This window comes from Mus caroli, unplaced genomic scaffold (assembly GCF_978045245.1).
Source record: "Mus caroli unplaced genomic scaffold, Mus_caroli_1 scaffold_1, whole genome shotgun sequence".
Lineage (NCBI taxonomy): Eukaryota > Metazoa > Chordata > Mammalia > Rodentia > Muridae > Mus > Mus caroli.
The window spans coordinates 56,234,698-56,260,524 of record NW_028227256.1 but is presented as its reverse complement, the minus strand read 5'-3'; the positions used below and the strand labels follow the sequence as shown (position 1 = coordinate 56,260,524).

Genomic DNA, 25,827 nt, shown 5'->3' with positions numbered 1-25,827 from the left:
ATCGCTGGGAGCTTCACTGCATAACCCTCTGCCTGCAAACATTCGGGTGACGTGAGCCAAAGCACCTGATGGTAAAAGGAAGGGCTGTGTCCCAGTGCAGGGACATGGTCTGGATTTGAAAATATTTCCATTCACTGCATAGCAGAACCCAAAGCCTCTGTCATTCAGAGGATGTTGTAAAAGGGCTGCCCAGAGGGCGGCTCTCACTGCTCCTGAGAGGAAGGTGGAATCTCTGCCCCATCCCCGGGCTTGGAAAAAGTTGAGAAAATGGCTTCTTTGTTTCTAGATGTTGAGGAAAATGTTGTTCTTTTTTGTTTGTTTGTTTGTTTTATTTGTTTTATTTTGGAGAGAGAGAGAGAGAGAGAGAGAGAGAGAGAGAGAGAGAGAGAGAGAGAACTGGGACTGGGGAAATGGCTCAATGGTAAGAGTGTCTGGTCTGAAAGCATAAGGGCCAGAGTTCAAATCCCCAGCACCCATTTTATTTTTAATTTATTTTATTTATTATTTATTTATAGCCAGGCATGGCTTCCGTACCTATATCTCCATATATCTCCCAACACTGTGGGGTGGGGGCAGGTGGAGCCTAAGAGATTGCTGGCTGGCCAGAATACCTGAATGGAGAGCTTTTAGTTTGGTGCGCAGGCTCTGCCTGGAGGCATTTGGGTGGAGAGCTAGCGAAGATCCTGAAGCCCTGAGGTGGCATCTGCATGCGTGCTCACAGAGCTGGTGAGAGTCCTGCCTGCTGGCCTGTCTCTTGGCCCCGCCCCTGGCTTTGTTTGCTAGTTAGTGGTTGCTGTGGTGACTATCTGCTTTCTATTCACGAGGCAACTTCAGTTCTCCTTTCAGTATATTTCAAAACAATTGTCCCGGTTTTCCAAAAGCTTACTTTAAAAAGTTACTTGGGGTTGGGTGTGATCCCTCGCGCACGAGGCTGGCGCAGAAGGATGACGTATTTGATCATGTGACCAGCCAAGACAACTAACCATCTGGAAATGTGAATCTCGACAAACATCACAGGACTGAGGCCCTAACACACGGGGATACGTTTGTAAGCATCACTGGGTTTGGAATAATAACCCCGAGGGTGGTGGCATAACTCCTGAGCACAAGCTTTGTCAGTTACTTGAGACACCTGGAAAATGAAGAGCAGAAAAGAATAAAGCCACTAGATATGTCTGGTTGGCTAAGGAAAGTTTTCTGGACTCCTTGGGATTTCTTTTTCTTTCTTTCTTTTTTTTTTTGTTTTTTGGGGTTTTGTTTGTTTGTTTGTTTGTTTTGTTTTTTTCGAGACAGGGTTTCTTTGTGTAGCCCTGGCTGTCCTGGAACTCACTCTGTAGACCAGGCTGGCCTCGAACTCAGAAATCTGCCTGCCTCGGCCTCCCAAGTGCTGGGATTAAAGGCGTGCACCTCCACGCCCGGCTCCTTGGGATTTCTTAACATATGCTTTTCTGAGTTCAGCTATCTGGGGATCTCTAAGAAAGACAGGGTAGGGATAGAGTTATCACAGAGAGTGGAAATTCAAGATATCCCCCAGCCATAAGTTCCTTTCTCCTTTCTTCTTGAAATCTCTCAGCATTGGTTAAGAGTAAGCTGGCTAATTTGAGCCTTCCCTTCCCTTCCCTTCCCTTCCCTTCCCTTCCCTTCCCTTCCCTTCCCTTCCCTTCCCTTCCCTTCCCTTCCCTTCCCTTCCCTTCCCTTCCCTTCCCTTCCCTTCCCTTCCCTTCCCTTCCCTTCCCTTCCCTTCCCTTCCCTTCCCTTCCCTTCCCTTCCCTTCCCTTCCCTTCCCTTCCCTTCCCTTCCCTTCCCTTCCCTTCCCTTCCCTTCCCTTCCCTTCCCTTCCCTTCCCTTCCCTTCCCTTCCCTTCCCTTCCCTTCCCTTCCCTTCCCTTCCCTTCCCTTCCCTTCCCTTCCCTTCCCTTCCCTTCCCTTCCCTTCCCTTCCCTTCCCTTCCCTTCCCTTCCCTTCCCTTCCCTTCCCTTCCCTTCCCTTCCCTTCCCTTCCCTTCCCTTCCCTTCCCTTCCCTTCCCTTCCCTTCCCTTCCCTTCCCTTCCCTTCCCTTCCCTTCCCTTCCCTTCCCTTCCCTTCCCTTCCCTTCCCTTCCCTTCCCTTCCCTTCCCTTCCCTTCCCTTCCCTTCCCTTCCCTTCCCTTCCCTTCCCTTCCCTTCCCTTCCCTTCCCTTCCCTTCCCTTCCCTTCCCTTCCCTTCCCTTCCCTTCCCTTCCCTTCCCTTCCCTTCCCTTCCCTTCCCTTCCCTTCCCTTCCCTTCCCTTCCCTTCCCTTCCCTTCCCTTCCCTTCCCTTCCCTTCCCTTCCCTTCCCTTCCCTTCCCTTCCCTTCCCTTCCCTTCCCTTCCCTTCCCTTCCCTTCCCTTCCCTTCCCTTCCCTTCCCTTCCCTTCCCTTCCCTTCCCTTCCCTTCCCTTCCCTTCCCTTCCCTTCCCTTCCCTTCCCTTCCCTTCCCTTCCCTTCCCTTCCCTTCCCTTCCCTTCCCTTCCCTTCCCTTCCCTTCCCTTCCCTTCCCTTCCCTTCCCTTCCCTTCCCTTCCCTTCCCTTCCCTTCCCTTCCCTTCCCTTCCCTTCCCTTCCCTTCCCTTCCCTTCCCTTCCCTTCCCTTCCCTTCCCTTCCCTTCCCTTCCCTTCCCTTCCCTTCCCTTCCCTTCCCTTCCCTTCCCTTCCCTTCCCTTCCCTTCCCTTCCCTTCCCTTCCCTTCCCTTCCCTTCCCTTCCCTTCCCTTCCCTTCCCTTCCCTTCCCTTCCCTTCCCTTCCCTTCCCTTCCCTTCCCTTCCCTTCCCTTCCCTTCCCTTCCCTTCCCTTCCCTTCCCTTCCCTTCCCTTCCCTTCCCTTCCCTTCCCTTCCCTTCCCTTCCCTTCCCTTCCCTTCCCTTCCCTTCCCTTCCCTTCCCTTCCCTTCCCTTCCCTTCCCTTCCCTTCCCTTCCCTTCCCTTCCCTTCCCTTCCCTTCCCTTCCCTTCCCTTCCCTTCCCTTCCCTTCCCTTCCCTTCCCTTCCCTTCCCTTCCCTTCCCTTCCCTTCCCTTCCCTTCCCTTCCCTTCCCTTCCCTTCCCTTCCCTTCCCTTCCCTTCCCTTCCCTTCCCTTCCCTTCCCTTCCCTTCCCTTCCCTTCCCTTCCCTTCCCTTCCCTTCCCTTCTCTCCTTCCTTTTTTCTCCTCCCTTCCTTCCACCTGCCCCTACACCACTCCTCCTCTTCCTCCTCCTCCTCCTCCTCCTCCTCCTCCTCCTCCTCCTCCTCTTCTTCAGGGCAAGATATTAACAAGCAAGGGATGCTACAGGGTGGGCAGTAGTGTGAAGGAAAGGAGGAACAGTCATAATCTACAGACTAGGCAAATGGCCTGTGATTTCTCAAAGGCAGCACTGTGGCTCTGAAGCACAGACAGGAAACACAGGCAAGAGCTGGCATTTCAACACCTCTGTAGGCTTAAGGAAGAGCCCTGTTCCCAGGAGTACTAAGTTGTATGAGGTGTCATATGTCCCCCAACTAAGGAAGTAGCCCTTATAAGGTTATTCACCCCAGGAAATATTAAGGAGGGTAGAAAATTTTCTCATTTCATCTCAAAAAGCAATGCAATCCAAAGGTCATTAATTCTGCACTCATCTGTTGGCTCCTCGTATCCTACCTTTGTCCATGATCCATATCCATTCTCCCCTTTCTACCAACATCTTCAACATCCTGTGAGGAGTCACCCTCCCTCCCATCCTCTGGCACTTTCTTCTAGAACCTAGAAGAATCGAGGTGATTCCAATTTCAGTGCTAGGAGAGGGGTGCATAGTTTGCCATAAACCAGAAACACTTGAGTTCCTCCTGTCCTTCTCTATTGCTTGTTTCTCAGTTGGTTCTGAGTTGGGAGCATCAGTGGCCATCCTGGGATCATCAAGAACCTGATGTGGGTAGAACTGATGAAGCTGAGAAATGGAGAGAAAGCAAAACCACCTTTCTTGGCTCATTGTTTAGGCCATGAGAACAGTCCTTCCTAGAGCAGTCCTCCCCAGAAGGCAGAAGGCAGCCCTACTTTACATGAAGCTGACAACCCACCCCCTCTCCATTTATTGTATGTGCACACGTGCAAATCTACATATGCACACATGGGACGCACGTAGAGGTTGGAAGACAACTTTCAGGGGCTGGTTCTCTCTTTCTACCATGTGGGTCCTGGGAACTGAACTCAGGCCTAGCAGCAATTATCTTCAGAAGCTGAGCTGCTCCAAATGCCTTGTTTTTATAAAATAATTCGATAAGATATCTTGAGCATATTTGCATGGAATTTTCCGTTATTTGTAACTGAAAGCATGCAGTCAGAAATAACTAGCGGCTGGATATGCGGTTCAGCTGGTGGAATCACTGCCTAGTATGCACACGACCTGAGTTCAAGCCCTAGGAGAGCCACAAAAGAGAAAAAAAGAAACTGGAGTGCCAGTATATCTGCCATCCAAGGTTACAGTAAAGGTTAAATTGGAATACGTGGACACAGGCAGTGAAGCACAAAGTTGCTCCATAAAGCCTCTCTTTCTACCCATCTCAGCCCTAAGCCCTGTCAGGGCTGGCCAGTGCAGCACAGTCTGTGGAATGTCTGCCCAGGGGAGAATGGAGGTTCTTTTTGGTCTCCTAGGCTTGCCTCTGCCACAAGGGGAGGTCTGCAACTGAAACATGTCTTGCATTTGGAAACTGTATGCGCTTCCCTAACAAAGGACCACACCAACAAGGTGTTGGTTAGTTTTAGGTCAACTTGACCCAAGGTAGGGTCATCTGGGAAGAGGATGAGCTGAGAAAATGCCTCCTTCTGACTGGTCTGTAGGGGTGTTATCTTGATTAATGATTGATGTGAGGGGGTGCAGCCCACTGGGGGCAGGTGGCCCTTGGTGACAAAATAAACCATGGGGAGCAAGTCTACACTGAAAAAGCAGTGCTCCTCCATGGTCTCTGCTTTGGTTCCTGCTTTCCGGGTTCCTGCCCCGGCTTCCCATAATATGGACCATGAACTGTGAGCTGAAATAAACCCTTTTCTTCTCAGATTGCTGTTTGCACGGTGTTTGATCACAGCAACTGAAAGCAAACTAGAACTAGCAGCAGTGTGTGTGTTAGCAATCTGGAAAATGATAGAAATGGGAGACCAGCTTCACCTCTCTCGGGCCGAGCTGTCTGAAGGACGGGCTTTCCTGGAGGCCATGCAGGAGCTCTGTCCATGACTTTTACTGCTTCTGGTGACTGCCTTTAGCACTTGCTCTTTTGTAGTTAGTCCTTCTACTAAGGACACTTTGATGATGTGGTTATATGTAGCATACACAGGTTAACTTAGGAGTAGCCTACCTATCTGTGATGGTTAATATTAACTGTGAAGCTGCAGGTGGTGGTGGTAGTGCACACCTGTAATCCCATCACTTGAAAGCAAAAGCAGGAGGACTGGCTTCAAGGCCAGCCTTGGTTTCCTGGGAAGAGGGCCATGCGATCAGCTGCTTCACACTCTTGCTGCCATTCCTTCCCTGGCGTGATGGACTGCATTTCTAGCTGTCAGTCAAAATAAAGCCTCCCTTTCTTAAGTTGCTTTTGTTGGCTTGTTTTTTTTGTTTTGTTTTTTTTTTTTTTTTTTTTTTTTTTTTTTTTTTTTGTCACAGCAATGAGATAGTAACTAATTCATCATTCACACCGTGATGTCTGCCCAAGTCCCTTTTGTCATTAGACTAGCATCCCAGCCTCCCAGGATTAAGACCTGAGTGTCTTAGGGGAATTATAGGGCCTATCATTGAAAGTCATTGAGAAGCCTAGTTGGTTCAAAACTACTCAGGGGCCCATTTTTCTTTGCTTTAGTTATGGCTACACCACCAGACAAAATACACTTTTCTTCAAAGGGCTCCATGACTGCCCTGTGAGTTGTTTTTGTTGTTAGTTGACTCATTCTGCTAACCACTGTCATTTGTCAAAGGCAGCAGGCAATAAAAGTTCCTGCTACATTTATCTCTCCCTCCCTAGGATGTACATTCATGCTCAGTACTGTCGCTGGCCCTGGAGCAGCCTTTAATCACACACACATGAAGCTGGTGAAGACGGACAGTTGTTGGACTTGGCTCTGTTCCATCCATTCCCAGGAAGGAGAAGGGAGCTCTCTCCAGGTCTTCAAAGATCCTTTTCCTCCTCCCTAGGTTTCCTCCTCCCTAGGTGGGACAGACAGTCGGTTGAGCCTGTTGTAGGTATCCAAACTCCAGGAAAGTCTTTCTCACACAGCCTATGCTGGGCTCCACCAAAGAAGGGCATTGTGTCAATGAAACAGTAAAACCATGGTGTCCTGTATGCTGGGGTTTTGTTCAGCCAGATCTCATGGACTACACGGCCCTGCTGGGGCTCCTTCGTTGTGCTAGGATAGACTCCTGGGACTCTGCACAAGCAACACAGCTTTCTCTCTCAGAGGAGTGACAGATGGCTTCAGAAAAAGCCTCCTCTCTGAGAGGACAGAGGAGAAAGAAAAGAAGCAAACATTCTGCTTAGACTGTGAAAGAGGAAGGTAGCTCTTGCTGGGATCAGGATTAAATTGAGATGTTGCTCTGGATGTTATTTTTGGGTGACTATGTGAGCTAGCATTAATTTTTAATAGACAGAGGGATGCGCATCTTCTAACTACCTCTAAATAGAGCTGGGGAAAAACAACCCGAGATTCTGGAAAGTAACATTTTTTAAAATGTATTTTTGATGGTTATGTGTAAGTTTGCATCTAACATCTTCATGTGGGTAGAAGTGAACGGTACACTTTAGTGATTCACACTAATTAAGTGGGAGCCTTAAGTGAGATGCCTGAATTACTATTTATTTAAAAAGCATGGTTTTATTATTTTTAAGGGCTTTGAGTAATGAAGCTAAACAAGGTGTTACCTAGGAGACATATTTATGGAGACTTATTCTTGAGGTAGCAGAAATGGCTCCAATTTATAATTCTGCTATTGGGAAGGCAAGATCTGCAAATTGAAGGTGTGTACTTACTGCAGGTGGGGGGCCTGTTTCAGGATTTGGGTTCACAGGAAACAGACAGCACTAACTTGTCTGGTGTTAATTGTCCTGGGCTTCAGTATTGGGCATTCAAGTTTTATACACACATGTACACACACACACATGAGAGAAGAAAGACAGGAGAGAGAGAGAGAGAGAGAGAGAGAGAGAGAGAGAGAGAGAGAGAGAGATCACAGGATGTACTTCTATACCACAGCACAGTCATCTGGTCAACCCAGGAGACTCGGGAGAAATGTAAAGGCCAGAGTAATGAAGTGACTTACCAAGGAATTTATTTGTAGAATGGAGGAAAGGGAGCTGGGTTGTGAATCTCTGGCTTCAAGGCTAGCTTTCTTTTCCTGATACCTGTTAGATATTCACAACCATATTAGGGAAGGGGAAAAGAAGCAGGTAAGCAAGAACAGAAGTGGCAGAGATTTGGGATTTGGAGTGAGGTACTGTTGGCCCCTAGCTAATGCAGCGGTGACCACAATTGTCATTTACCCAGTGCTGTTTCATGACAGTCTTGCTGAACATTTGGGATGGACTGCCTCCTTTGCTCTTCAGGAAGCTCCTTCTAGGGGTACTGTGATTAGCACCATTGCCTCACACAAAGAAACTGAGGCAAGGAGTTAAGAGCGACTGTGGCCAAATGCAAAACACCTAAGTGTGTTAACTTTGGATGCTCTCCCACCCAGCACCATTCTGCCATAATCATTTCTCTCTGTGCCAGAGACCTTTAATAGGTGGCACAAAATATTGGTCCAGCAGCTCCACGTGTAGACAAAAGTTAGGACTTGGGCCAGTGAGAGGGCTCATAGGAAAAAGCACTCGCCATGCCAACAGTCTCAGGACTGGAGTCTGAGTCCTGGAACCAACTGTGAAAAGTCAAAACAAACTCCCTGAAAGCTGTCCTCTGACTTCACAGAGAAGCATCAGGAGGCTAAAGCAGGAGACTCCAGAGTTCAAGGCTGGCTTAAACAACATAGATAATACAATGAGATCTTGTTTCAATAAACCAAACCAAACCAAATCAAACCAAACAAAACAAAACTCATTCTAAAGAAAGCATCAAGGTCTTGATTCACAAACCCTGAAATGGAGGGCCAGTTCCTTTTCAAATGTCTCTGTGGTTCAGCAGAGCTGGGTTTGCACTGATGAGGCCATGAGCTCTTCCTTGAATTTGAATGACCTGTTCTGAGGTGTCAGGGTTAGAGGAATCAGCAATTATGAGCTTACGAGATAATGACATGTGTGTTTAGTGTGATTGGCAAATTATACCATAGGAAAAAAATTTTTTAAGATTCAGAGTGAACTATTTTCCCATATAAACTTACTGCCTCAGGAAAACTGTGGTTAAAATTATAAATTATGAGGAAACGTCAAATTTGCCCTAGAGAGCCAAAATAGAAATACAAGAAGCATTGTTGAAACCATCCCAAATTGGAAGCAGTGGTTATTCAATTAAAAATAAGTTAGTTACACTTTGTGTTTATATATTTTCCCTTAGCTAGAGGCTTAGAGAGAGCCCCACTACCCCTGGTCTTCAACCTCACCTACTCAGTGGCCCACCCTGGCTAACTCAGCAGTGAATCATTTTGTCAGTTGTTTTGTTTTTGAAACGTGGTCTCATTCTATAGCCCAGGCTCTTGATGATTCTCTATGCTTCACTTTCTGCATGCTGGGATTATATTGGGAGCGACCACACCCAGCACATAGCAGTGATCGTTTCCCTACAAATCTCTGAAGACACAGCCTCCTCTTATGTGAACCTACTTTATCCTCCCAGCTTACATGATCAGAAAGTCCCTTCTAGTGTCTACTTAAAATTTTCTCGTTATGATCTAAATTTATTTATTGTATATGTGTATATATCGTATATATGATATGATAGATATATGGAAGTTTGAGAGAAACTCTGTGGATCTGGTTCCCTCCTGTCCCTTTTATATGGGTGCCAAGGATCTAAAACAAATGTCCAGGCTTGTAAAACCTGTTGATGCCAATCTTCCTGCTATGACTAACCTGTGATCTTTTGCTCTGTTTTAGAGAAATGGCAGGTGCAGTTAGCGCTTCCTAGGCATAGAGAGACTAGCCAGGTCAACCCCTGACCTCTTCCCTATAGATACAGGCAGGCATTCTTATGCCATACAGTTTCCATCTGGGGAGGGAGTGGCCGATAGGCCCACAGCAGAATGCAGAGTCATGGCTGGAATGCAGTGTTGTCTCTGTGGATTCTACTAGTTGCCACAATTCACTGTGCCATCCGGGAGCAGAAAAAGTGATTTTTTAAATTTAATTTTATTATTATTTTATTTTATTTTATTTTTGAGACGGGGTTTCTCTGTGTAGCCCTGGCTGTCTTGGAACTCACTTTGTAGACAAGGCTGGCCTCAAACTCAGAAATCCGCTTGCCTCTGCCTTCCGAGTGCTGGGATTAAAGGCATGCGCCACCACCACCTGGCCTATTTTATTTTTTTTATTCATCATCCAGGAAGTACAGGATCTGCAGGAAGAAGAGGTGCCCACCAGGAAGAACGAGATAGGTCTCCCACACTCCATGCTGGCCTGGCACCTTGGGCATCTCACTGGACCCTTCTGAGTGTCAAGTGTCCTCCTTTTTGTAAGGGTAAGGACCATCTCTCAGAGCCTCACGGGATGATCAAACAAGATGTAGGGTTGGTGCTGTGGTAGAACACTTAAATCTATCATGCATGAGGCCCTGGCTTTGACCCTCAGCACCAAAAAGGTGGGGGAGGAGGTAAGGTTAAGTGGAATAAAATGGCTGACTCTTGCTGGATGAGAAATGGGATTAAGTCTAGGACAGAGCCACCCTTAGCCCCCTATTACCTATGTATGGGTTTAAAGAATGCTATGTTTCCTAACCTCGCTACCTTTCCTTTACATCAACCATGCCACGGTAGCTTCAATGTATGTGGGAGGATGAGGTGATTTCCTACTAAGCTACTGCAAGACTTCAGAGTACTACGTTCAAGTTCCAGGAGGCAGTGTTCCGGGCTAAGCTCCTGTGCTAGCTGTGCTAGGCCCCAAAGACCAGGGTAACGCATCAGAACTGTCATGCTGAAGCCCTGTGCCACCAGGATGAAACTGAGCCACTTATTTCTCCTTTGAGAAATCAGGATTAGGAGATAACAGCTGGATTTCCTAAGTGGGACCAGTTTCAACTGGCACAATAGTCAGATTCCCTCTGCCTTAATCCTACAGCTAACCTCAGGTAACCTGCTTGATGAGCAGTTTCCTATTGTTCTAACTCCCTGCCCTGCCTTACAAGGCAAGGAACTTTGAAATGACCAATCTGTTCCTCGTGTTCAGCCGCTCCTGCCTTCAGCCTTTTTCTGTCTGGAGAGCCAGCCTCCTCTGCTTGGCTCAGGAAACACATTCTGGTTTATGGTAGGAAGTGTTGCTCAATGCTAGACTAAGAAATAAAGCCAATTAAGACCTTTAAACTGGGTTCTTGTAATTTGGTCCTTTGGCAGCCCCTGCTGCACTGATGCCCGTGGAGGAAAGCCAGTCAACAGAAGATGTCCATCAACACCGGCGTTTTCCCCTCTGGGGTGGGTAAACCCATGATAGCAGTTTCTGTATAATCATAGGCACACTAGGGGATTCCCTCTCAGATAGCTGGGCCCTGGGGCGAAGAATGGGGAGGGGAGGGTGCTTATAGGGGAGCAATCCAACATCTTCATGGGGGCACTGGGCAAAAGGGACACTGGACAGACAGAGAGAGAACTTGAAACTTGAGTTGCCATTTGTTAGCCTTTGGGTTACCTCTGTTGAACCCCCTCTCTTCTCTCTTCCTGAAAACAAGGCACAAAGAGCAGAGACTACTCACAGCTGACTCTGAGGACAGAGTAACAGGCTGTTCATCTCTACAAACCAGGAAGGGAGGCAGGAGCTGGACAATATTGTGACTTTGATCTCTGTCACGTGTCCCTGGACCCAGGGCCAGCAGAGAGAGCTGTAAACCTAGTTAATTTGCTGAGGACACCAGTATGTCTGTCATGTCTCAGGAGCTATGTGTGGAAGATATCATTCATGAAGGGTTATCAGATAATGTAACAACAGCTTTCACTCTGGATCCCTTGCTGGCGAGCCAGTACTGGGCTAACGGCCTGTTTTCCTTATTTGTTAATGTGAACCACCAGCCTTCACATTAACCTGATAAAGTGATATTATTCTAACACCAACTATTATTACTTTTATGAGGAAAGGAGGCCAGAGAAGTCAAATAGGAGTCCAAGATCACACAGCAGTGCAGGGCAGAGCTAAGACTCAACCAAAGCTGGAAGACCCCCAGGGCCCAAGTTCTTGCTTTTTGCTCCCACGTATGGCATCCTAAAACCTTCATCAAGGAATCCTGGTTTAAAGAGGAGACAGCCAGAGCTCCAGCTCTGCCAGCTCAGTTCACAGAGATGACTAGCAGACTGGAAAGCCAGGATTTTCACTGGGAGAGCTTGTAGCTCTCAAATGAGAAGTGGCCATCTTTGCATGTAACCCAAAACACCAGGTCCTCATTTGTGGCACTTGTAACACAAGTCACAATATTTCTTGCTTTCTTTTTTTCCTTTTGTGTTGTTGTTTGCCTGGTTTGGCTTGGTTTGGTTTGGTTTGGTTTGGTTTGGTTGAGATAGGGTTTCTCTGTATAGCCCTGGCTGTCCAGGAACTCGGTAGACCAGCCTAGCCTCGAACTCAGAGCTCGGTCTGCCTCTGCCCCGGAGTATTAGGATTAAAGGTACACATCACCACAACCCGACTTATAAGTCATAATATTTCAGCAACACTAATTAGTGGGCACAGATGCCAGAAGCAGCCGACTCCATGTCAAAAGGCCTCTGGTCCTCCCAGGCACCGGGCTACTCCCTCCCTGTGCTTGCCCACTTCCTGGCAGCAGAACTATTGTGACACAAACCTCTTCAAACTCAAAGAGCTCCTAATCAGCTTGCACCCTGAGAATAGGGGGAAGGAAGACAACAGGAATGCTAGCAGGGGCAGTGCAGTAGAATAGCCCACCCAGAGGGACTTTACTCCGCAGTGACTTTACTCCACTGGCCCACCCACCCCTTCCGTCCCCAAAGAGAAGGTATAGACCAGTAAGAGGGGAGTTGAAGGTGGGACCTGAAGGAGACAAGCACTTTGGAGGTCCAGGCATCTATTTTTAAACTCGGAGGTCTCAACCCAGCCTTGATTTGATGTCACACGTTCATTTAGCGCTCAGCCATCCGGCAAGTGTGACTTCCTCGGTCCCCAGGAAGTAGAGGGACTACTGCTTTCTCTTGAGGCCTCCAGAACCAGAAGGCCAGCATTGTGGGTGTGCCGTTTCACACCCGAGGCGTCTACCATAAGGGGACCCAGGGGCAGACGGGAAGGAAAACATCCCCTGATCCGCAGGGGTTGCCTCCTGCTCCGTGGGAGGCTTGGGAACCAGCCAGGGTGGAGGCCAGAGCCAGGGGAGAGATGGGTGTTACTGAGCGGTGGGAGCCAAGAACAAACGTGGGTGAAGTGGAAGAGGCCTAATTTGGTAAGAGCTGTGTCATAACTGTCTCTTCAGCCACTGGGCAAGATGACTGACTGCCTATGCACTGGTAATTTCCAGATCTGTACAGATCCATATTATCAACCCCAGCAGGTTCAAGCAGGACTTTCATTATTGGCATTGTTTTGCCTCACTGCTAAGATTCTTGGTCTTTAAATCATTACTTTCATTAAAAAAAATTTTTTTTGTAGCTACTCAGTAAAACCCAAGATGTATGTATGTATGCTAATTTTAAATAACTTTCTGCTCATATCTTCCTGATTTCTGAGCTCACTCTGCTACTCAACTTTCATGGAGTAGACAGTGCTGGAAATCGGGCAGGCTGGACTGATGGTCTGGGAAAAGGCAGAGTTGGAACTAGAACTTTGGTCTTTTGACTCCAGATTCAGTGTTCTTCTGTACCTGACAACAGCAGTGAGCCACCAACCAAGACAGGACCTTTCAAAACCGTCCTTCCTTCTGTAACCCTGTAGTCCAGGCTAGCCTCAAACTGTGATCTGCCTGCCCCAGTTTCCCCAGTTCTAGGATTACAGGTGTGTGTCACCACGCCTAGTTCCCATCTTTTCTTTTTTTTTTGGGGGGGGGGGCGGTTGAAACAGGGTTTCTCTGTGTAGCCCTGGCTGTCCCGGAATTCACTTTGTAGACCAGGCTGGCCTCGAACTCAGAAATCCACCTGCCTCTGCCTCCCGAGTGCTGGGATTAGAGGCGTGCGCCACCATGCCCGGCCCATCTTTTCTTTTTAAAACAAAAATGGGGTGTGAGGAAATGGGGGTGAGGGGTGGGCACTCTCATGCCATGGTATGTATATGGAGGTCAGAGGTCAACTTCTCTCTGTGAGTGAGGTTTTCTTTTCCATCTTTATGGGTGGTTCCAGTTTGTCAGGCTTATTCGATAAGACCTAAATCTTATCACCTAAGTCAGTTCACTGGCCCCATTCTCTCCTGTTTTAAGTTAAAATTAGTGTGTGTGTGTACGTGTGTGTATTGAGACAGGGTCTCACTATGTAGATATGGCTGGCATAGAAGTTGATGTGTAGACCAGCCTGGCTTTGAACTCACAGATCTCTGCCTGTTTCTGCCTCCTCTTTCTCCTGTTTCTGCTGGGAATACCACCATACCTAAACCAAAACTACTACTACTAAATAATAATAATAATAAACTTTTGGAGAAAGCTGAGTTTTCCCAGACCCATCCTGTCCCCATCTTTGCTGAGCATGCCCACAGTGTTCCTGTCCACCATTTTAACCTATCAAATATATGCTCTGTGGCCCTGAGCTCAGCTTGCCCAAAAATGTGTCTGTCATCTTTCCTCCTTTAACTGAACATGCTCAGCAGTATCTTAACTGAAGTGCTTTCTCACTGTGACTCTGAATTGGTTCCCCAAGTGAAATTCCAACCCTTGCGCTTTGATTAGCGCTGGTGCCTTTCTCACTGACCACAGTAACACATCCTCTCCCCCGGCATTGCTTGGCCCATGCGAGCTTAGGCTATCGAGTCACAGAGACGAGAATCCACTGCATTCAGATGCACAGGGGTCTGTAGTCTCGGGAAAATTAAACCAGCTCTTAGGGCCCCATGACTTGGTCTGACTTTACCCAAATCCGGAACTCAGGTGCCTTGCCCCTGGGTGATAAAAATTAAGTACATGATGCTCTAAAGCAGCCATTACCCAAAACTCACTTCTCCGTGCATCTGTCCCCGCCGCAGCCCCCTTTTCAAAGCCCTACCTCTTGACCAGGCCTGCCTTTCTTCCTACTCCGGTTCCTGTCCACTCTGCTGCCCCTGATCATTCATGAGAATCTTCTCCACCCCAGATGTAGCCTCTGGCACTTCAAAAAATCCCATCGTAACTTGGAAAGAGTTGTGCGTTTAGAGTGCATGGACAACTCAATAGGAGCTCCCTGCTTTCTGGGTTCTGCCCTCACTCCTGCCACTCTTACTTTGGGGGCCGTATCTCTCTGGAAAAGGTCTGAAGTAGACACAGAGTTAACACAACTCACCTCTGGTGGGTCTGTGAGGGAGAGCTTGGCATTAGTTAGAAACTTGGTTGCCAGTGGCCTCCTCCTCATCTTCTGCTCTCTCTTGCCAATAAAATGACCCATTTAAAGCAGATTTTTCTGATTAACAGGCTTCTTACTAAATGGCTTCAGCTGTACTTGTTGATTTATAGGGCTCAGGGAGTGTTGCTCAGCTGCGGGCCTCCTCCTTTGTCCAGGGTCCCCTGTGAATCACCATGCCCTGGTGATGTGGTGACAGGGCACAACATCCTCCGAGGGGCATCTCCGCAAGAATGTGTGTCTCTTTTCTCTTCAAATTCTAACTGTGGAAATGTCCAAACAAACAAAGTTCAAAAAAACGATGTACTAATAAAACCCTTTGTAAGCCCAGTGGTGGTGGTGGTAATGCACACTTTTAATCCCAACACTCCTGAGGCAGAGGCAGGCCGATTTCTGAGTTCCAGCCTAGCCTGGTCCACAGAATGTATTTCAGGACAGTCGGGGCTATGCAGAGAAACCTTGTATCCAAAACAAACAAACAAACAAACAAATAATGGAAACAAACCAAAAAATCCAAGCCCTTTATGAACTGTCACCTGCCGATTATGTTTGGTACCCTTGCTGCCTCTCAAACTGCCATCTATTGAGATTATTTGAAGTCATTATTTAATCCATGGAGATTTCAGCATATTTTCTAAATAGTAAGGACGATCTTAGCTTTAACATAAGCACAATACTATTATTACATCTAAAAACATCAACAATAATTCCTGAACATTATCTGATAGCCACCCAGGTTTCAAAACTTCCTGGTTGTCTCATCAATGTCTTCTTGTATTTAAATTCATTTAAGTCAAACTCCAACACTTGCGTGGTGCTATGAACTTACAATCCTGGCCCTAGGGAGGCAGAGAAGAAGAACGTGGGTTTAGGACAGCCTAAATATTGGTGTTGTCTACACAAAACAATCCAGTCATTTCTCAATTACTTTTAATTAATGTGATGACTCAAGTGGTTTTCTAAAAAACAATACCTTTCTCTCTCTCTCTCTCTCTCTCTCTCTCTCTCTCTCTCTCTCTCTCTTTTTCTTTCTCTCTTGCCTCCAGGGTCACCTTGATAGAGATGTTGCCAAAATATGTGCTCACTGCGTCTTCAGCAATAAAGAAATCCTGAAAGACTTTACCTGATCCTGGAATGGGGTTATTCCCATGGGCACTGCCCTAGTCCGGGCCTGTACCTGTTGTTCCTAGAGATGCTCTAAGACCCTAGGCTAAATCATCTTCTTCCACTCCTGGTTGTCACACTGTGGTCCCAGAGCACTGAGTAGTTACCAGTCCACGCATGCCAGTCTCTCACAATTATTAACACACAAGTGTCTACCACAAGGTGGTGGATCTGCCTTCCACAGGCTATCACTTAAAGAGGAAGTGGGCAGACAGCTGAGGCTACTCATCCTGGTGGGTAGGATTGGGTGCCAGCTGACTGAAGGCCAGACCTATTTGTCTAAACTTGGAGGGCCCTTGCATGGCCGTGCAAGATGTTTAGAGGGAAGGATCAGCCAGAGGCGCCTTTAGTCCCGGAAAGGGTGTGACTGGGGGGAGGGGGCTCCAGGGACCTTGTGATCGCCTGTGGAGCCCCTTTTTCTGCGCTGACCTTGCTGCTATCCAGAAGGAAGGCAGCGAACAGGCTTTCTCTTCTCGCCCTTTCACAAATCCACACAAACCATTACTGGCAAACACTGGAAAGCTGACACAAATACCAAGTCCATATGCCCTCAGACTCACAACACAAACTCAACAGAGCCCCATCAGCATCACAGACTTGTATAGATACACAGACCACACACACACACTTATTTGCTTATTTTATGTATATGAATGCTCTGTTTTCATGCATAGCAGAAGATGGAATCAGATTCCATTACAGATGGTTGTGAGCCACCGTGTGGTTGCTGGGATTTGAACTCAGGACCTCTGGAAGATCAGCTGGTCCTCTCAGCTGCTGAGCCATCTCTCCAGCCCCCAGCAGGTTTTCTTAAATCCTGGAAAAGATAAAAAGCTTTGGAGTGCCTGAAGACTTGGGGAGTCTGGTTGGGGCATACAGTGAGCAAAGCCAGCCTGGGGAAGGTGTAGCAGGGCCAGGAGCCTGCTGGTTAAATAGCACTGACTCCAGTTCTCGCTAGGAGAGGCTCTCATCTGTGGTTCTAAGCGATAGAAAACCACCAACTGCTAGCAAGATAATCCAATTTCCTTCCTCCATGGCTGGAAGAGGGCTGTCTTGGCCCTCCTGCTCCAACTTCCTGCTGGGTCTCAGTCTGCTTAGGACTCTTTACCCCTCCAGCAGAATGCATATCAAAGCCTCAGGCCCCCAGGGTTCATTAGGAGGCATTTATTTCTGCATATTCGTGGAGGGCAGGAGGGAGGATAACTTGATTCGCAATGCAAATTGCTTGGCTGTAATTTCAACTCTCCCTCCCTTCTCACAGGGAGATTTTGCAGGCCATTAAAAATATATGATTGCCTCCAAAATAGCAGTGACAGCTGCCCGGCTGTGGCGAGCCAGGTGCTCCAGTCGGAAGGCCACTGAATGATGTCCGGTGGATTCTCCCAGAGCACGTGGGGCCAAGCGTTCACTGCCTGCATATGGAGTCCAGATCGCAGGGCTAGTGACCCGGCTCAGAGCGGTCTGGGATTCACCCTCGTTTGTCTTCTGCTCAATTCTGCCTTCGGCTGCTCTGGGGCAGGCAAGGCAATTGTTTTCATCCCTGAGCCTACGGTTTCCTCCCCAAGGATGGGGATAAATAGGGAACTGATGTTTAGTGGCTGGCACAGAATAGGTGGGTGGTCTGCAGTGGGGACCAGCACTCCCCTCCACAGGCTTGTTACCACCACCCAATAGCACAGTACTTTCTTTATCCCTTGGCCCCTCCCCAGAATTGGATACTGGAATCCACCAAGGGGAGGAAGAACTGCTTCGGTCTTCTGGTCATAAGTCCTCACTTGGTTTTTCTTCCCCATGCTGCGGGGGTTAAGAAACTCCAGGACTGTCCAGGCCTTTACCCTATACTTGAATGATTCTGTAGATAGGGGTGTACTGGGAAAAGGAGCAGAGCTTCTGTCTTAGTTACTGTTTTGCTGTTGTGACAAAACACCATGACCAAGCCAATTTGTAATCTTGAGGAACTGCCAAACTTTATTTATTCCCATCCACAGATATTCTTTTAAAAATATATTTATTTTTAAAATATTTATTTATTTATTTATTTATTATAATTTTTGTTTTTTTGAGACAGGGTTTCTCTGTGTAGCCCTGGCTGTCCTGGAACTCACTCTGTAGACCAGGCTGGCTTTGAACTCAGAAATCTGCCTGTCTCTGCCTCCCGAGTGCTGGGATTAAAGGCATGCACCACCACTGCCCAACTAAAAATTTTATTTATTTTATGTATATAAGTACAAAGTTACTCTCTTCAGCCACACCAGAAGAGGGCATCAGATTCCATTACAGATGGTTGTGAGCCACCAGGTGGTTGCTGGGAACTGAACTCAGGACCTCTGCAAGAACAGTCAGTGTGCTTAATTGCTGAGCCATCTCTCAGCTCACCAATTTGTAAACACACACACACATACACACTTTAATTTGATGACTAACAGTTCCAGAATGTAAGTCTGTGACCATCATGGCAGGGAACATGGCAGCAGGCTTTCTGGAATGGTTTTGGAGGTTACATATGATCCATAAGCAAGAGAGAGAGAGAGAGAGAGAGAGAGAGAGAGAGAGAGAGAGAGAGAGAGAGAGAGAGAGAATATGAGTGTCCTGCTAATGGGAATGTCATGGCCTTTTGAAACCTCAAAGACTGCCCCCATGACACACCTTTTTAAACAAAGCCACACCTCCCAATCCTTCCCGAACAGTCCCACCAACTGAGGACTAAGCCTTCAAACCACCACAGGCCTTTTGGATGAGAGCTCCCATCCAGCCAGTAAAAGAGACTGCTAGAAGGAAACTGTTCCTCCATGAGTCTGAGAAATGAACCTGGGATTCTCCTGGGAGGGCCTTTTAAGTCAAGGTCAGTGGTGTCCCAGGATACCACAGCTTGAGCATCAGGGACATGATGCTCTGGTTCAGTAATGAAGCCACAACCATGGACAAGCACATATTGCTGTGTGCAGTGTGAGAGGGAAGCCAGACATTTGAAGAGTTAACACTACCTGTTTGTTTCACTTTAGTTTTGATTTTTGGTGTTATGAGGTTAAACCCAGGACCTAATCCACATTAAAGTACTCTACCTCCAGGTCTAATTCATATTTTAAAGATATATATATATATATATATATATATATATATATGTGGTGTGTGTGTGTGTGTGTGTGTGTGCTGGATAGTTTTCTGTAATTTGAATCAGCCTCCATAAGATCTGGTGTTGGGGCATCTTCTTAATGAATGATAAATAGAAGAGGGCTCGGTCCATTGTGGTGGTACCATCCCTTCATTGGGGGGTCCTGGCTTCTATGAAAAAGCAGACTGAGTAAGTCAGTAAACAGCATCTCTCTATGGCCTCTGCATCAGCTTCTACCTCCAGGTTCCTGGCCTGGCCTACTTTATTTATTTATTTTTTTAAAGATTTATTTATTTTTATTATATATAAGTACACTGTAGCTGTCTTCAGACACTCCAGAAGAGGAAATCAGATCTCATTACAGATGGTTGTGAGCCACCATGTGGTTGCTGGGATTTGAACTTTGGACCTTCAGAAGAGCAGTCGGGTGCTCTTACCCACTGAGCCATCTCACCAGCCCCTGGCCTACTTTAGGAACAGAATATAGTGTGGAAGTTTAAGCCAAACAAATCTATTCTTCCCCAACTTGGTTTTTGGTTATGGTGTTTCATCACAGTGATAGAAACTAGGACAGTAAGTATGGGAAAACAGGCTGGTAGTTCTCAAAAATGCCAAACATAGAACATTCACATGAGTCACTTTTATATCTATATCAAGAGATGGAAAACGGGCCTCATGAAAATTTGACCATAAATGTCCATAGCAATTATTCAGGAGCCCCAAACTGAAAAACAGCATGCATGTCCATCAAAGGAACAAATGAAGTACAGTTTATTCACAAAATGGGTATTGTTTAACCATAAAATAAAATGAAAAACTAGAAGATAATACAAAATAAAGTTTGAAAGCCTTATATGAACTGAAAGACCCGTGATAAGGATCACACAGCATATGATTCTGTTAGAAGCAACGTCCAGAATAAGCACAGCACACAGACAGAAATCAGATCAGTGACTGCCTCCGGTGAAGGATAAAGGAGTAGGGGGCAGAGGAAGGGCTACTGGAAAAGGGTATGCCCTTTCTTTGGGGGCAGTAAATCCTAAATGTAATGTTCTGGTAGCCACATATTGTATGTGAACTGTATGAACATATTAAAAACCACTGGATTGGGGGCTGGAGGTAGAGTATTTGCCTAGCCTGCACCACACCAAATTCTGGGTTCTTTCTCCAGCCTCACATAAAACTGGGCCTGGTGAGGTAGGTTGCACATACAATCCCAGCATCTGGCAGTAGAGGCAGGGGGGATCTAAAGTTCAAGATAATCTTTGGTTACAGAACAAGTCTGAAGCTAGTTTGGGCTAGAGACCCTTCTCACAAAAACAAATAGATGAATCCTAAAGCCCCACTGAATCATATGCTCCTTTTAGGGTTTTTGTTTGTTTGGTTGTTTGGTTGGTTGGTTGGTTTCTTGAGACACAGTTTCTCTGTGTAGGACTGGCTGTCCTGTACCTCACTGTGTAAACTAGGCTGGCCTCAAACTCAGAGATCCTCCCGTCTCTGCCTCCAGAGTGCCGGTATTAAAGACATGTGTCACCACGGCCTGGCTTGGATCATATACTCTTAATCAGGCAAATACTATGGCATATGAATTTTATTTCAAAAACAAACAATGAAACTGGAAGGAAAGATGTGGATAATGCAACACCCCCGTGCTATATCTTTTGCTCGGGCGTGTCACTTTTCTATTGATGGGTTCCTGAATCCCGACCACAGAGCCAGGAACTGCTCACTGGCCTGAGAGGGAAGTGGATAGGCAGAGGGGAACAGAGTTGGTGGGAAACTTACACATTCCCTTGACATCCAAGAGATGTGCATTCTGAAAAATATAATGATCACATTCAAAAAGGGTTTCAACAAATCTCTGGCTGACAGAGGCAGCCCTCACCTTTGAGGTTGATGTCACGAGCTTGTCAACTTAAACAAATGATATCTTATGCAACCAGAGATCAGAAGGAATGGTAGACAAGAATTCCAATCTTTAACAAATTTATTCATCACAACTCCAGTCTCTCACACATGCATATACATGCCCTTGCTTGCCTGTATGCACACTCACACACAATTACACACACAGACACTCACACCACTGCTTGTATTCAGTTTTGTTTGGACAGTTTCCTGAAGAGATCCAGGTGTCCCTGCACAGAAGGGATGTGGAAGCATGGGAGCCTGGGAAAAGAGATCTTCTCTCACCATCTCCATCTTTAGCTACTCCAGTGTTCCTCTGTAAGAACTTACTTTTTGTAATTCTAGAACCTTCTATAATATTCATAAAAGTATTTTTTTTTCTGTTTCTTTGCCAAATGACCACTTGTTTGTCTTCCAGAAGAAACTTTCTGGCCTTGTCTTACCTGAGAAACAGTTGTCCCCCCTCACCTTCTCCAGGACAGCACAGAGCTGTCTCCTGGGTAATAACCAAGCACAGGTCACATGGGCTTTCACCTCCCAGAAGGGACCACAGTTTCCTTACTGGATTCATAGGACTAAGTTTTATAGGAAGAAAGGGAAGGAAAGGACGACAGAAGGAAAAGGGAGCTTTTTTTAAAAAGTTACTATTTCTCTGTGTCTGTATGTGTACATGTGTGTATGTGTGTCTGTGTGGCATGTATGTATGTGTGTATGTGGTATATACAGTTGTATATGGCATTTGTATGGTATGTGTGTGCATTGTGTGGGTGGTGTGTATGTATGTTTATGTGGTATGTGTATGTGAGTGTATGAAAGTGAGTGTACATGTGTAAATGTGTATATATTGTGTGTGGTCTGTGTGGTGTGTGTGAGTGTAATATCTGTCTAGAGTCCCAGTTACTCAGAAGTCTGAGGTAATCCTGAGCCACACAACAAGATTAGTATATATTTGTCAACATAATATGTAAATAAGTACAATAATATATAAAATACACATAACAAATGTTACCATTTTAACTACTTTGCTCTTAAATACATTGACAGTATAGCTATCAATGGCTGTCTTGTATATAGGCAGTATTCTTTTTTTTTTTTTCCCCATAGAAAAGTCATTTTTCTCCACCTAGAAGAGTCCAGTTGTTACTGTCTTTGGAAAATGGGGTTTGATTGATTTACAGTCCAAGTCTGGATTTCTCTTTCTCTTTGTTCAGATGGAAAACACACACTCAAAGCCCTTCCCTTCAGAGCAGGAGCGACTAGCTGCCACTACCTTTCTCTTTGGTCCAATCCTTGCCTGCTCAAGGCTGACTGTGTACAAATGCACACCGTCTATGGGCTTCAAAGGGTGTTCCACAAGAGTGCTGGAGATGTGGCAGTGCAGCAGATGGGACTGGTCCCTCTCTAGTAGTGAGCTTTCACTAAGCCTTTGCAGTCATTAACTAGTTGCCCTGGTAGAGCAAATCCCAAGGGCTTAGAGGAAGATTGATTGAACGTGGCAGGATAAAAACCTGACCTTCTGACTAGGTCCCTCCACTCTTCTTGGAACTGTTCAGTATGAAGCAAAACCTCTGATTGGCTTCCCATTCCATCTCTGTCATGAGGCAGCTGTGTGACCTTGGATGCTATGTTACCTGTTTCCTTGGCAGTTTTATGCCTGCTTCAATCAGGGGGCTCAAATAGGCATCAGATGTGCTACCACTGCTGCGCTCCCATCATCTTAGCAGACATTGCTAATCAATGCCAGTTCTTTCCCTAAGCCTGCTAGAGCTGCATAATTGTAATTACATACATCTGAGCTGATGGGCTTGGGAGCCTCAGCCCGTCCCCATGCCTGGATTATAAGGCCTTTACTATTTCTTCCAGGGCTAGCACTCAACAATTTTAAGCATTGTAGCTATTTTGTTGTATTGTGGAAACTACCATCAACAGACCTTATAAAACTGTGCTTCCATTCCAGAGATCCCAAAGAAGTTTTCTCCTTAAAACATTTGTACAAAGACGGGAAAATAAGTATTATATCCCAATACTCTAGGGGGTGAGTCTGCTTGAAAGAAAACACTTGGCCTAGCTACTCCACAAGTGCTAGTCAAGACTAAAAGCTGTGGTCACTGTCGCAACCACATCCCTGTTCTTCCCTCCTGAGGAAGAAACAAGTCTGTATATGCCAAAATGATTCCATATGGTGTGACTTTGGATGAAAATGCCCATGGGAATATAAAAACGGTGCCATAGCTTGAACAACAGACCAGCAGTTCCTCCAAATGTCAGATGGCGTTCCATATGACCTGGGAGCCCATTCCTAGGTGATAATACACCACAGAAGAATAAAGGCATACAGCCACAAAAAAACACTTGTCTAATGTTCTTAGGAGTCATATTCATGCTAGCCCTGAAGTAGAAATAACCCAGAACCCAGAAGTTCAACAACTGATATCAGATAAAGGTTGTAGCAGGCCATGATGGCATATGCTTATATTGTTAGCACTTGGAGGCTGAGGCAGAGGATAGGCAGCTCCTGACTGGGCTGGGAGGACCCTGGCTCACAAATCAAATAAAAAAGGTGCGTCCACACCGTAGAATAATATTCAGCCACAGAAAGGGATAATGTTGTGCATACTACAAGGTGGACCACTCTTGAAAATACACTAAATGAAGGAATCCACACGCTGTAATACTTCACACCTATAAAACATCTGGAATAGGCAAATCTACCAACACAGAAGGTAGATTAGTGGTTGGATAAGACTAAAGAGATAGAAGAGGGGTATTCTGAAATTGACTGTGAGGTAAACCAGAACAACCATGTGTGTGTGTGTGTGTGTGTGTGTGTGTAGTACTAGAATTGACCCTAGAGCTGTGTGTTTACTGGGTACTAACTATATCCCCACTCCTCAGATATTATTTTTAAAATATTCTCAACCTGAGAGTAGTTGAATGTACAGATACTGGGTCTGCAGACATGAGGGCTATTTACATACTTAGGCATCTACACACGAATCATAACCTTCTGCATGATTTTAGATAGACATATTTATAAATTATACTCATTAATACTGAAATAAAATTATGTAAAACAGCAACATTCAAACTTTTTCCCCCCTTTTTGGCTTTAAAGGGTCCTTCTTTTTTCTTTTTTTCTTTTTCCTTTTCTTTTTCTCTTTTCTTTTTCTTTTTTCTTTTCTTTTTCTTTGGGATAGGGTCGGAGGTACAGCTCAGGCTACTCTGGAACTCACAGTCCTCTGGCCCCCGCCTCTTGAGTGGTAGAAATACAGAATGGGTACCACACCTGCTTCTTATGGGTCTTAGCCAGTGCGAGCACTTCCTCCTCACTACATCCCTTGTTGAAGGACCAGCCATGTAACGGAGCACAGATCCCAGGAAGCACACTCATTTCTCTTAGGTAAGGATGAAGAAAATTAATATTCAATGCGTTAAAGGAAGAGCCCCAAGCTACACAATGATAGACCTCTCCAGAGAGTTTCTAGTTTGTGTCGTCCGCAGAGCAGACGACCAGAGTCACCTGGAGGATTTCTGTGTGAAGCCAAAGGGCAGCTACGCATTAGGCACAGTTCGTTAGGAGCAGATAGAAACCACCCCTCATCCTCTTTGGAAACTATTAGGACATGCTAGAATAAGTGTTCTGGCTGAGTACTATTGCCTCCTGCAGTTCCTGGGCCTGAAACCTTGTACACAGCAGGCTGTGAGTTGCTAGCGAACCAGCCTTCTATGTATACACAGAGTAAGTGATGGCCCCATAAAGCATAGATTTCTTTAATCTACTGAGGGAGCACCGTCGACAAGACACCACGAGGGCACAGCTGTGTTTACTCCAGGGTCACCTAGTGTTATTTATAATAAATGCTTTTGCTTTTGCACTTTGGATATGAAGTATGTTACCCAGAACCAGACTCTGTTAATGGGCCCACATGGCTATGAACACACCAGCCGGTCCAAGGTTTTATAGCATCCATCACAGGACACCAGGATCCTTATTAAAGAGGAGAACTTTTACAGCATTTCCCAGAGCACTGTAGTTTTTTGGAGTCAGCCCACAGGGAGAATGCTATGGTAAAAGATATTGCACTGTGGGCTGTTAGCTGGGGGCTGAGGACATGAAGGCACGGGAAAAAGTCATCAAATAGTATTTATTATGTGCTGTCCGAGTTTGACACAGTGCTAGGAGCCATCCAAGGAAAGTTAGAACACTTGACACTCTCCCCCTTAGGAGCTTCTATTTGGAAAGAGAAAACTGAGGCATAAGTAAAAATTATGACCCACTTCTCCTTGTGCACTATGGAGTAAAAATGTAATTAACTTTGATTTACAGTGTGCAGTACAAGCCCTGATCTTTTTTAACCCCCCACACCCACTCTGGGCCACCAGAAGTTCTTTTTCATTTCAACCCTGTGTAATATCTTATCAACTAGTCTCGGGCCCCTTTTCCTATTTAGGAAGTTGAGTTTACCAAATACAATCTTATCTCTCTTTTCAGGACTAAAAAATCTTGCAGTGTCCAACTGGCGTTTGAAGCTGGCCCGGTTGGTGTGCTCTGTGGTGAACTGCACAGTCAATGGGCCGGCTTTGATGTCGAAACCTGCTCTCTGCCTCTGTGCTAGCTGGGTGGCCTCGGACAAACTGCTCCACCAGCCAAGGTGTTCTGAGCCCTAGTGAACCAGCGGCAGGCACTCTCCTGGTAATGGTGAGTGGAAAGTCCTGAGTACAGTGTGCGCCGCTGCAGCACGCATCAGATGATGGCTGCTATCAGCCCTATCTAGACAGAGGGACAGCACAGCATGGTGTCAGGGCGTAGCCCAGAAATGTCAGTGGCTTGCAGCATAGGCTTTAGTTCCTTCCCATGCAGCTAGCTCCCTGCTCAGGGCTGACCCATCAATCCTCCTGCAGCTGAATATCAAGTGCTGATAGCGCGCAGCTGTGCTTACCCCTCCCCACCTTCAGCGTTGCTCTCAGCCACCAGGGACTGCCTCTTCAGAAATTGTGCTCTTTCTCCCTAGACTGGGAGACAACCCTTTTTCTTGCTTTGGGGCAACTAGA

At 46.3% G+C, this 25,827-nt stretch overlaps 2 long non-coding RNA genes across 3 annotated transcripts in view; both read left to right on the top strand.

Annotated features, from left to right (window-relative positions):
* LOC115031520 (uncharacterized) overlaps window positions 1-25,827 on the top strand; it is a 98,348-nt gene that overhangs the window by 54,509 nt on the left and 18,012 nt on the right. For both annotated transcript variants that reach the window (XR_003837165.2, XR_003837166.2), the window contains exon 3: window positions 25,268-25,474. This is a non-coding gene — a long non-coding RNA (uncharacterized LOC115031520). The remainder of the gene's footprint in view (window positions 1-25,267; window positions 25,475-25,827) is intronic.
* LOC110304305 (uncharacterized) lies at window positions 841-10,308 on the top strand. Its single transcript, XR_002379059.3, has 4 exons — window positions 841-1,048; window positions 5,974-6,113; window positions 9,476-9,610; window positions 9,906-10,308. It is a non-coding gene; the product is annotated as an uncharacterized LOC110304305 (long non-coding RNA).